The sequence below is a fragment of the Crocuta crocuta genome, unplaced genomic scaffold (genome assembly GCF_008692635.1).
Source record: "Crocuta crocuta isolate KB4526 unplaced genomic scaffold, BGI_CrCroc_1.0 scaffold19, whole genome shotgun sequence".
Classification (NCBI taxonomy): domain Eukaryota; kingdom Metazoa; phylum Chordata; class Mammalia; order Carnivora; family Hyaenidae; genus Crocuta; species Crocuta crocuta.
Genome location: NW_027551565.1, coordinates 1,372,207 through 1,383,897, shown reverse-complemented (window position 1 = coordinate 1,383,897; position 11,691 = coordinate 1,372,207). Strand labels below are relative to the sequence as shown.

Here is an 11,691-nt window from a genome sequence, read left to right as displayed (position 1 = left end):
CCACCCCAACCACCCCCCCCCCCGCCCGCCTTCCTAGGGTAGCCTACCAGTTAACGTCATGATAAAGGCATTCAGATATTTATTTCAAGATAAAAAGAAAATATGTGTGATGTTTATTTTATATTAAAAACATGCCTACTTATATAAGTTCCTTCACCTTCTGGGTTTTGATTTAGGCAAATTATTTGGATAAGATTACATTATGTTAGTGTCCATCCAAAAGTATTCACATAGCAAGTGTATGTGAAACACATCAAGATCTGATGACCAATGATTATTTTGACATTTTTGTTTTTAAGAAAAATCTCGATATTGAGATTTTGTTTCTGTGCTTGCAAAATTGGAATTGGTTTGTGAACATCCACATACAATTTACCTGAGCACAAATGCCCAAGGCTCCCACTGAAAACAATTCAGATTTGTGTGTCACACTTATCTTTTCTTCTAATCTGTTTAGAAGATCAAGGTCCCCTGCTTCCTTTGTGCCTCATTTTCAGTAGCTTTCCCCAACCCATCTTATCCTCATTCTAAATTGTTCCCCTTGAATTCACTTTTATGAAACCAGCATTATATATATCTAAACTTGCCACAGAATGGGAAAAAAATGAAAGAAGACGGAAAATAAATGAATAGAAAACCAGGAAATTGCTCCCCAAAGAACAGGTAAAATGGACTAGTAAAGAGTGAAAAGCACATAGATGTTAAATATGGCTAGTTGTTTTTGGAGCAGATCAAGAATAAGTCAAAACTCAGGAAAAATCTTCAGGATATATTACAATTTACAATAATTATTTTCTGAATGCAAACATAAAGCAATCACATGTTTATGGCCAGACTTCTGGTTTCAATACATTTGGATTTTTCCCATTTCCCTCTCAGAAATCACCTAAAACCCACAAGAAGAACGAGAAACAAAAGCAAACGCCATGCTTGATGATTCTAGAAAATAAATAAACTGTGAATCAGAACACAAGCAAAAGGCCTCCCAAAATCAGTGAAGATCCAGTAGGCAAAATGTGAGAGGAATATTCCTGCAGCTATGCATTCTGAGAAAATGATGACAGTGTACTCTTCCAAAAAGGAAAGAAGGAAGAAAAAGAAGAGAGAGCACAGGGGAGGAGAAGGGGGTAGAGGGAAGGAGAGGGGAGGAGAAGACAGGAAGAAAAAAGATTTTGAAACAAACAGCCTCTCAATCATGACCCCGGGAAAAAGGGGAGAACTCAGTGGTGGGAGCTTGTCTACCCTCAGTCTACCCTCCGCTCTAAGGAGTGGAAGAAGCATGACTAAGGGATATGTCACATAGCACCAGATGTGTAGGAAGGATCCCATCAGTGATGCAAAGGTAGCAGAGGTCCTCTGCCTTATTAGCAGCCCTGTAGTGCTAATCCTGGTTGGTCTTTGGGGAAAAATTGTTAAAGTAATTCACATGTGCCAATCTTTTTTTAAAATAGTTTATTGTCAAGTTGGTTTCCATATAACACCCAGTGCTCATCCCCACAAGTGCATCACCTCCTTCCTCTACCCCCCATCCCATTAGCCCTAGTTTGTTCTCAGCATTCAAGAGTCTCTCATGGTTTGCCTCCCTCCCTCCCTCTCCCCCGCTATTTTTCCCCTTCTTCTACCCCATGGTTCTCCATTAAGTTCCTCCTAATCCTCCTATACATGCAAACATATGGTATTTGTCCTTCTCTGCCTGACTTATTTCGCTCAGCATAACACCCTCGAGTTCCATCCATGCTGCTACACATGGCCAGATTTCATTCTTTCTCATTGCCATGTAGTATTCCATGGTATAGATAAACCACATCTTCTTGATCCATTTTTCAGTTGGTGGACACTTAGGCTCTTCCATGTTTTGGCTATTGTTGAGAGTGCTGCTATGAACATTGGGGTACATGTGCCCCTATGCATCAGCACTCCTGTATCCTTTGGGTAAATTCCTAGCAGTGCTATTGCTGGGTCATAGGGGAGTTTATTGTTAATCTTTTGAGAAACCTCCACACTGTTTTCCAGAGGGGCTGCACCAGTTTACATTCCCACCGACAGTGTAGGAGGGTGCCCATTTCTCCACATCCTTGCCAGCATCTGGAGTTCTCTGATTTGCTCATTTTAGCCACTCTGACTGGCGTGAGGTGGTATCTCAGTGTGGTTTTGATTTGTATTTCCCTGATGAGGAGGGATGCTGAGCATCGTTTCCACATGTGCCAATCTTAAGACAACAGAAAATTTCTGCTTCCATAAAATAATGGCCTGGCCCCTCTGTACATGAACTTCTAGCAATAATTAATCTAGAGAATGTACCTAATTTAAAGATGAATAAAAATTAAAAAGGAACCAACACAGACATTACATAGGATAAAGTTTAAAAAATGGCGGGGTGGGAGGAGGATAGGAATAGGAAATATAGAGAGTAGAGAAACTAGAAAGATAGTTGCCAGGAATCAGATCAAAATGCAGTCAAATTCATTGGTGCAGTTTTTCTTCAATTAAAAAGAGTAATAAAGTGATATATCAGAGATCAGGATGGTGAGACAACAAAATGAGATGAAACATAATAAGCTGGCAGGACTCAAGGAAATATAAAATGTTATAGAAATGAAGGCCAAGAAAAAATAGAAGGCAAGTAAAATACAGTAAGTCATATAAAGAACAGAACCAAGATCCCTCACTGTCCCTACCCACAGGCTAACGCCCACACCCCTGTGGTGTGGCATGCCCTGCTGGGCATGGGGATAAGGACTGGCCTGGGGCCCGGTGTGGAGAGCCCCTCATCCCCAGAAATGGGGCGTGGTTGGGTTCATGGGGAACGTGGTGCTAAACCATCACAGACGACCTACTTCTGGGTCGCAGTTTCATAGGTAGCGGAGCAGCTCTCTGGATGCGATTTATTGAAAGACCCAAGAGTTTGGGCAGGAAAAAGAAAGAATAGAACCAAGAAAAGAAAAGCAAATGACATGAAACGTGAATGAATAAAATGTTTTACAGGATTTTTAGAAGGAAAATAATCTGCAGGGTGGGCAAAAGATGGGCAATATGTACATAATTGATGTTCACAATAGAGAGAACTAAAATAATGAAGACAACAAATACTTGAGAGTTAACCTCAAAAAAATGTTCTGGAAAGAGAAGAATTGAATCTATTGATTAAAAGAATATAGTGCATCCCAAACCAAAAATAACCCAAAACACAGAACGGTAAACTGAGATGTATCCTAGTAAAATTTTGGGGGTTCTAATGTGAAGAGTCCTCTGAATCTACAGACATAGTAATCATATCTATAATGAGAACATAAGCAGGCTGGCCTCAGATATCTGCAAAGAAATAGTCAACTCTAAATAACATTGGAGCAGTACCCTCAAAGGCTACAAAGAAAGTGTGACCCAAACACTGTATTCTTAGCCAAACCATTGTGCAAGTGTAAAGGTCACTGGAAACATTTCTGAATATGTAGGAATCCATCTCTTCTTCAAAACTGTTAGATCACAGTACATGTGTATTAAATCATCACATCGTACACCTTAAACATACATAAAGTTACATATCTGTTATATTTCAATAAAGCTAAAAACAATTTTAAAAAAGACTGATAGAGGACAGACTTCAGTCAATGAAGAGACGACAGGAAACACCATGGCGAACTGGCTGGAAATGAGTATGAATTCCTTTTATCAGTAGATGGCAAAAAAAAAAAAAAAAGTGGGGATTACAGAATATAATATAGAATTAAATAGAGAAATGATTTTAAAAAATAGAAATAGCCAAAAGTAAAACAGAAAAGGATAGAGTAAAAGTATGCTGATTTCATCTATAAGTATCATTGAAGGGTGTTAGTCTTTCATATACACAGATCATATACATTTATCACCAGTTCAAATGTAAATATCAAATATTCAGCTTAAAAATAATTTTATAGCTCCTGCAGTAAAATGGCCAAGTGGAATGCAGAACAATGATTGTATTCAATTTATATTTGTCTAGTATTTACCAGGGTGCCATAATGATAGAGATTTTCACCTATAATATTCACCAAATTTCCTTGCAATAAGCTTTATTATGCCTCTTGTTTAGATTGGGAACTTGATATTCTAAATAAGTAAATAAATCAGGGTCAAGCAGGTAGTAAGTCATATATAAGCTGGTATATGAAGACAAGTGCTCTGATTACCAAACCCTGTTTTCTTGCTGGGTTGGATATTTTTTAGCACAGCACACACAGTACATAGCATGAGGGTAAAGCTCTGGTGGGGATCCCAGCTCTATCATTTACTTGCTGTGTGATCTTGGAAGTTATTTAACCTCTCTGTGGCTACCTTCATCATCTTTTCATCTCTAAAATGAGTATACAAAAAGTAGCAATGTCATGGATCTGTTGTTATTGCTGTAGCTTCTTTTTTATAATAATTGAGGAAACATTTGAAAATAGAATTCTGTGTTCATAGCTACACAAATATGGAACTAAGGACTTAAAACATTGAGCTAATAAGGTATTTTGCATGGATTTTTATTATAAAAGGAATGCAGACATTGTATAGTTTAGAGAAATTATATAATTACAGTTTATGTAATTATCTAAATTATATAGTTTTCAAAGTATATCCCCCCAAAACAACTTCAAGGTAGCTATATTTAACAATTTGTATTTTTCTTTCTAAAACCTTTCTATGCTTTAATTTTTCATAGTCGCAATCAACTATGAAAACTATGACATTTTACATTATGTAAATTTTTCCACACTATTCAATATCTTAAATGTGATTTTAATGGCTATATAAAAGAGCATTTAAAAAATTTTAATGTTTATTTATTTTTGAGAGAGACACACACACCAAGTGCAAGCGAGGGACGGGTAGAGAGAGATGGAGACAAAGAATCCTAAACAGACTCCAGGCTCTTGAGCTATTAGCACAGAGCCTGATATGGGGCTCAAACCCATGAACTACGAAATCATGACTTGAGCCAAAGTCAGATGCTTCCAGACTAAGCCACCCAGGCACCCCAAAGCTCATTCTTTAAATATACTCTCATGTCTAACTATTCCTCTTTTGAGGGTAATATCGTTTTACAATAAATGTTTTTCTTTATTTGTAATTATTAGAGCCCCAGAAATGTAATTACTTAGTTAAAAGTTATTAATATTTTTAAGGCTTTTGGTATATATTTGCAAATAGCTACGTGATAAATGATTTAAAGTATTTAAAATAGTGCTGGAGGCATAGAAGAATGTAGTAAAGATATTTTTATCTGTTTATTTGTTTTAAACATTTCCCTGTTGGTGGTTTGTTTTTTAAATATACATGTGGTCTCTTTTTAAATGTAAACTTTTACATTTTAATTACATTCATTGATCCTTTTGTTTATAATTTCCTTTAATGCTTTTCATCTAATGAAATTCTCCCCAAGATAGATATTAATATTTTCTTCAATTTCCTCATTTAATAGCCTAAGTCAAAGACCTAAGTTTATTTATAATCCCACTTGATTTAACTACATTTTCTTTAACATTCTACTTATGCTAATGAGTCTTATGATCTGAATGAAAATCAAAGTTATTAAAATTAGTTTAGACTTAATCAAAATTTGCTCTGTGTCCTGCTCAAAACAAAACATATTTTAGATGTAACTTAGAAAGCTGTATTTCAAGGTTACCCTGGCTTTGTTTTTATTTTCTTTTATTTTTTCTAATCAGCTCAAGTCCTCCAAAATTACAAGAGATATGAAATCCTTGGGGGCACCTCAGTGGCTCAGTCAGTTAAGTGTCTGACTAGCTCAGATCATGATCTCTCTGTTTCCAAGTTCAAGCCAAACATCAGGCTCTGTGCTGACAGCTCAGAGCCTGGAGCCTGTTTCAGATTCGGTGTCTCCCTCTCTCTCTGCCCTTCCCCAACTCATGCTCTGTCTCTGTCTCTGTCTCTGTCTCTCTAAAAAAATTTTTTTTTCTTAAAAGAGAGATATGAAATCCTAGAAAAATAGTAAGAAGTTAAGTTGTTTTTAAATTATTAGTCTTTTAACTCTTGCATTTAAGAGGTAAGAAGTAGGGGCTTACTGTTTTGTAAAAAAATAAAAAATCTGACAGGTGTTAAGTTTCTTTAATTCCATTGGTTGGAGGAACATCTTGACAGAAATCATTGAAATTAAAAGGGCTCTTCAGAGTTATCAACTCCAGCCACCAACTGTAATCATGTTGTGATACAGTTACACATTGGAATTCAAGGCCTGAACATGCCAAGAAACTTTATACAAAGAAAAATTTTCCTTATATCCTATCTAAGCAACCAGGTCAGACATTTCATAAACTAGCAATCAAATGAAATTGAGTAAACATCACTGTTGCTATAGAGTGAATCCACATAACAACAACCATAAAAATTAGTCAGACAATAATGATTAGAATATTGTCCCTGGGAAGAAACTTGGTCTGATTCCAAGTTTCCTATATTAATGAGTCCCCTCAAGAAAGAAGAGAAGGATAGTAAGTTAGCTTGTCAGTTCTACCATGACTCACACTCCTACCATTTTTGTGGTATATATTTGAAATATGGTTAGTTTATCAATAAAATTCCTCTTTTATTTCCCAAAAATATTACCTTAAAGTGAGGAGTTTATAAACCAAGAATATTAAGTAATTTTCCATAGCCCTTCAGCAGCAATTGCCCTTAAGCAGCAATACTTTTAGGATTTATATTATATCACATTTCCAGCAACCATATCATAATATCTAGCACTTCAGAAACAAGAGCTCAACATGTATGTATTCTAAAAGAATTATATTTATAAATAACATTTTAAATTAACAATAACCAAAAGAACCCCAAGTTGAGTATGGTTTTAAATTACTTGGTAACCCAATGCTGAAAACATTTTTATCTAAGTTCTTTTACAAAGAATGACTTATTAAACAAATATTTATTGAGCACTCACTCTATGTCAGACCATTGGAATACATCAATGAATTAAAGAAACAAAAATTCCTACCTGATTCTTGTGAGGGACCTATTCACTATCTTGATTGTGGTGATGCTCACACATCTACACACATAAAACAATTGTATGGAACTAAATACACACACAGGTGGATTCACATAAAATCATGAAACCTGAATAAGGTGCGTGAAGTGTATCAGCGTCAATTTTCTGGTTGTGATATTGTACAATTTTCTGGTAAGACGCTACCATTGAAGAAAACTGGGTGACTGGTATATAAGACCTCTTTGTACCATATCTACCAATTGCCTGTGAATCCACAATCATCTGAAAATGAAAACTTAAAAAAAAAAAATCTTGCCTTCAGAGCTTAAATTCTAGTGGCTGAAGACAGATAAAAAAATAGCAAATGTAGTAAATAAATTGTTTAGTAGGTTAGCAAGTTATTAAATGGTATAGAAAAAATAGGGCATGAGAAGGAGATGTATCGTGGAGTATCCTAGATGTATTATGAAGATGATTTTTGAGCAAAGACGTAGGAGGATGGAGTTTGCCTGTGGGAAAAGCTTTCTGTGGAAGGAATAGTCCCTGTAAAGCCTCTAGGATAGGAATGAACTTGAGCAATGCTTAAGGAGCTACAGGCAGCCAGCTGGCTAGAGCAGGAGAAGAGCAACAGATGATGAAGTCAGAGAATGAGGAAGCACCAAAGTATAGAGGACTTTGGAGGCCATAATAGGGACTTGGGCTTTTTCTTGGAGTCGAGGAATCCTACGAGGGAGTCTTTGAATAGAACGACTTATTTGTAAAGGATCACTCTGGCTCCCATATCTAAAACAGGCTCTAGAGCAGTAACATGAAGGCACAGAGACCTGTCAGGGGGCTAATGCAGGCATCCCGAAAAGAGAAAATAGTGGTGGCTGGGAAGCTTAACGAGAACGAGGACAAAATCTAGCAAGTTAGTAATTCTACACACTAACTCGCACATCAGTGCCTACTATGGCGGCTACGGTTTCCACAAACCCACCACGTATTTCCAAAGAGAAGGGTATATATCGCTTTTCGGCCTCTTGGCCAAGATCAAGTGTAGTATCTGTTCTTATCAGTTTTACAACCGATACATCCTCTATCCAAGAAGAACGGCGTATGAGTAGATTAAGGCCTAATTTGCATACATTCCAAATTTTGCTTTTTATTTATGAGAAATCATAAATATCCTATTTGTAAATGGTGAGTCTTTTCTTTACAAAATAGAGATTTAATAAAAGTGTTGCCATATGTGATTCAGAAGACTTCGGCTATCCTCACTGCCCCTATACCACTTGTTGGGAACACAAAGGAAACTTTGGCTACAGTTTTCTTGCCTGATTGAAGCATGTTACATCAGGACCACTGGCTAGGCAACTTTGGCTCCCTCTGCTGACTGGAAAAGAGGGCCAACAAGAGACTAGATTCATCAGCCCCACATAAGAAAGCAAAATCAAAGCAAGTTTTTTCTGTATGTTATCCAAGTACAATGTCATCCAAGAGAAACATGTTTAAAGCTTTTCAAGAACACAGATATCTGTGTTGCCTATTGTTTAGAAACTGAACACACCTATCAGCCGAGTACCATAGATACTGAGCCCCTTCTGTACCATGCAGCCTACTGTTTCTCTCTGTCATTGTACTCCGAGTATATTACAGGTGCTTTATTAACTGTTTCCATGGCCCATAAACAATATCTCTTTAAAATCATGAAAATATACACGCTTGCTAAATAACAGATGACATTTTGAAACATTTCAATCACTTCCGTATTCAGAAACAGATGTTCCTTTGAAAATGTGGTTTATCCTGAAGTTCTGCCAGCCAGGTGGAAAAGTTTTAATACAAATAAATGTGCCTAAGCTTGAAGAAAAAAAATGTACTCTGTGGTAGAATAAAATAAAGATACATGCTACTTAAAGAACCCTTGAAAGTAACAAAAAAGGTGCATATTCATATATTGAAGATTGCCTTTTTTTTTTTTTTAAGCATCATGATATTGACAACGAAAGTTTTTACTTGTCCTGGACATAAAAAGGAGATAATATCAGCACCACTAATTCTATGAAAACCTCCACATTTTAACATCTGTCAACCATCGGCTCTGTTTTCCTGTTCCTATACATCACAGCAGGGGGAGTAGCCTCCTACATGAAGGTTTCCTGCAGCTAAAAGGTGTTTCATAGATTAGAATGTTTCTTTATGCTTTTCTAGATGTCATAATCTTTAAGAGGTGAAGCTAAGTGAGGATTTTTGAATTCCTGTAACTTCCTATCCTGCTCACAAATTAATCTATATAAGTAGATCACAAATCTGACTTAAAAATATACGGAGGAGGAGAAAATGTTTATAACTCAAAAGTACAGATCCCACAAGCTCCGTTTTTTATGTAGTGACAGATAAGCTAGGTTTTCATCATTTGTTCATTTGGACACAAACTTTGTAAATTATTTATTTATTTAAAACACGTCAGACACTTAACCGCCTAAGCCACCCAGGCGCTCCAATTATTTATTCATTTAAAACACCATCATACTACCACACATTAAGAGTGATATAGGCTGAGACTTTAAATTTGCATCAATAAAATATTGCACCCTTTGGACACATTCATTATATTTGTCAATATTGACAATAGGTGTGCAAAACCTTTTAAACTTTCTGGAAATAATGCTTTATTTAAAAATGTTATAACGAGTTCTTTCCTTGGCTTATTCAGCACCTGATATTTATAGCATCATTAAGTCTTCAATTTTCAAATAATGAAAAAAAAAAGAAAATCTCCTGTGCTTTTTCTAATATATTTCTTCTCAGAGTAGGAAACATGCCTTATTTTATTATGTCTATATCTGAATAAAGCTTTTACAATTAAGTACCCCCAAACTCTGCCATTTAACTCCATTTCTGAAGAAATAATGCTTTGGTCTCTACAATTTAAAAATGTATTTCCTCTCCGTCTTTGCTGACCTCCAAGGGAATGAGCACATCACAGCAACCTGATGCTAACTCTGCTCCCGTAACCACTGTATTCAGACTAAATGAATTCGCTGCACTTCCTGCTGCCAGTCACCCTTCTCTCGTGCAGTCAGCATCACATGACATCTTTCAGTAGTCTCTGAAATGACTCCGTTTTCCAGAATCCACATTAGAAGTCTTCACCCACACGCTCTTCTCTCAGCCTCTTGTATCTGTCGGTGTGCCACCCCGCCCCCTGCTTCCTGCAGTCTTGCTGCAAACATTATCCTCACCAGCTGCAAATGAAACCTTGTTTCCCTTCAATTTCCCAGTAAACCAAATCCATATGCTGTACTTGAGAGCCCCTGTTCTTCCCATCCTCCAATCTACCCTCTCACGCTGCTTCTCTAATAGATGTTCTGCTACTTCACATCTCTGAAACATGGAGGCGGGAGGTCAGGAACCCACGGGGCTCCAGTGTGGGACGGATACAGGACTGTGTGCAGAGCTGACCGAGGGCTTTAGTACTATCTAATCAGCAATATTTCCTCTCCCCAACAGTTCTCCCACATATTCTCAAATCACACTGGGAACCAAAGCAAAACATGAAGTATCAATAGCTGATGCAGTAAATTCCCATCGACTGCCATACAAAGCAGTGACTCTGCACTACTGATGCGGGTAACAACTAGGGAAGCCACATGTGAATAGCAGTTGCATTACCCTTCTCAGAAATCAGCGGGGGTGAAGCAACAGTAAAGTTCAAGGGAGCACTGCCTCAAGAGTTGGTAGATATGAAAGTATGCTCAGTCAGATTTTCTCGTCCAATTTTAAATGAAGACATAATTGCAGAGGCCACTTCTATGCCACAGGCTTGAGCAATGGGAACTTGAGCAAGGCGGAAGGGCCCAGAAGGACTAGGAGCTTAATGCAAACAAGCTCATTAAGTGACCCACCTCACAGCGGCCTTAGGCCCTAACTAGCCAAGGGGCTTACTTCACAACCAAGCATTGTTCTCAAAAACAGGGAAAATTCCATACGGTTCCATCCTTCCTCACTCCACCCTGTAACTATATAGCCCCTCACCACAGCCTCTTGGCAGACAGTCTCTCCTTTGCTGCCCTGCCCAAGGCTCCCGTGCAGTATATTCAGTAAATTTCTATCTCCTTTGTCCTGCCTTGGGCGAATTCTTTTGCCTCCTGCTCAACTAGCCCCCACCCGATCTGGATGCACCGCAATAATTTCTCAAGGAAAACTAAACTTAGGAATACTTTCATTTTTGTGTTAAGGCTCCTCGAAGAAGAGGAAGGAAAACTGTAGCCCCTCGGTTTATTCATACTCCCTTGACTCTTTTCAGCATTTATCCTTCCCTGAGAATTGGTAGCACTAATAACTCTTTAATCTCAGACTGCTTCTTAGTGTCACTTACTTTCTGGAAACACAATACTGACAATGAAAATACCTATTCATTTGTTTGTCTTTGTCACTTAGAGTGTATTAGAGGTGTCTTAATGCTGTATTAAATATACTCATGCTGTTACAATAGAGATCATGTTCCATGTGTCAATACCACGCTAGGAAAGAGCTGTTGTTGACTTAACATCTTGCGAATCCCTCAACACAGTGTTCTGAACGTAATGAAACTTATGCTGAATGATAGTGTGCTGTGCACCTGCCCGTCATGTGATTTTGGTCCTCGAATCCATCAATTCATGTCTTCAAAGCAATACACACGCGCTTATACATGCGCACACATACACACTTTTTTTTTTTTTTTTGTTTATTTTTAT

General features: G+C 37.4%; 1 pseudogene; it reads left to right on the top strand.

Moving 5' to 3' along the window:
* The first annotated feature begins 7,973 nt into the window (after window positions 1-7,973).
* LOC144220026 (U2 spliceosomal RNA) lies at window positions 7,974-8,181 on the top strand (annotated as a pseudogene).
* The last annotated feature ends 3,510 nt before the right edge of the window (window positions 8,182-11,691 follow it).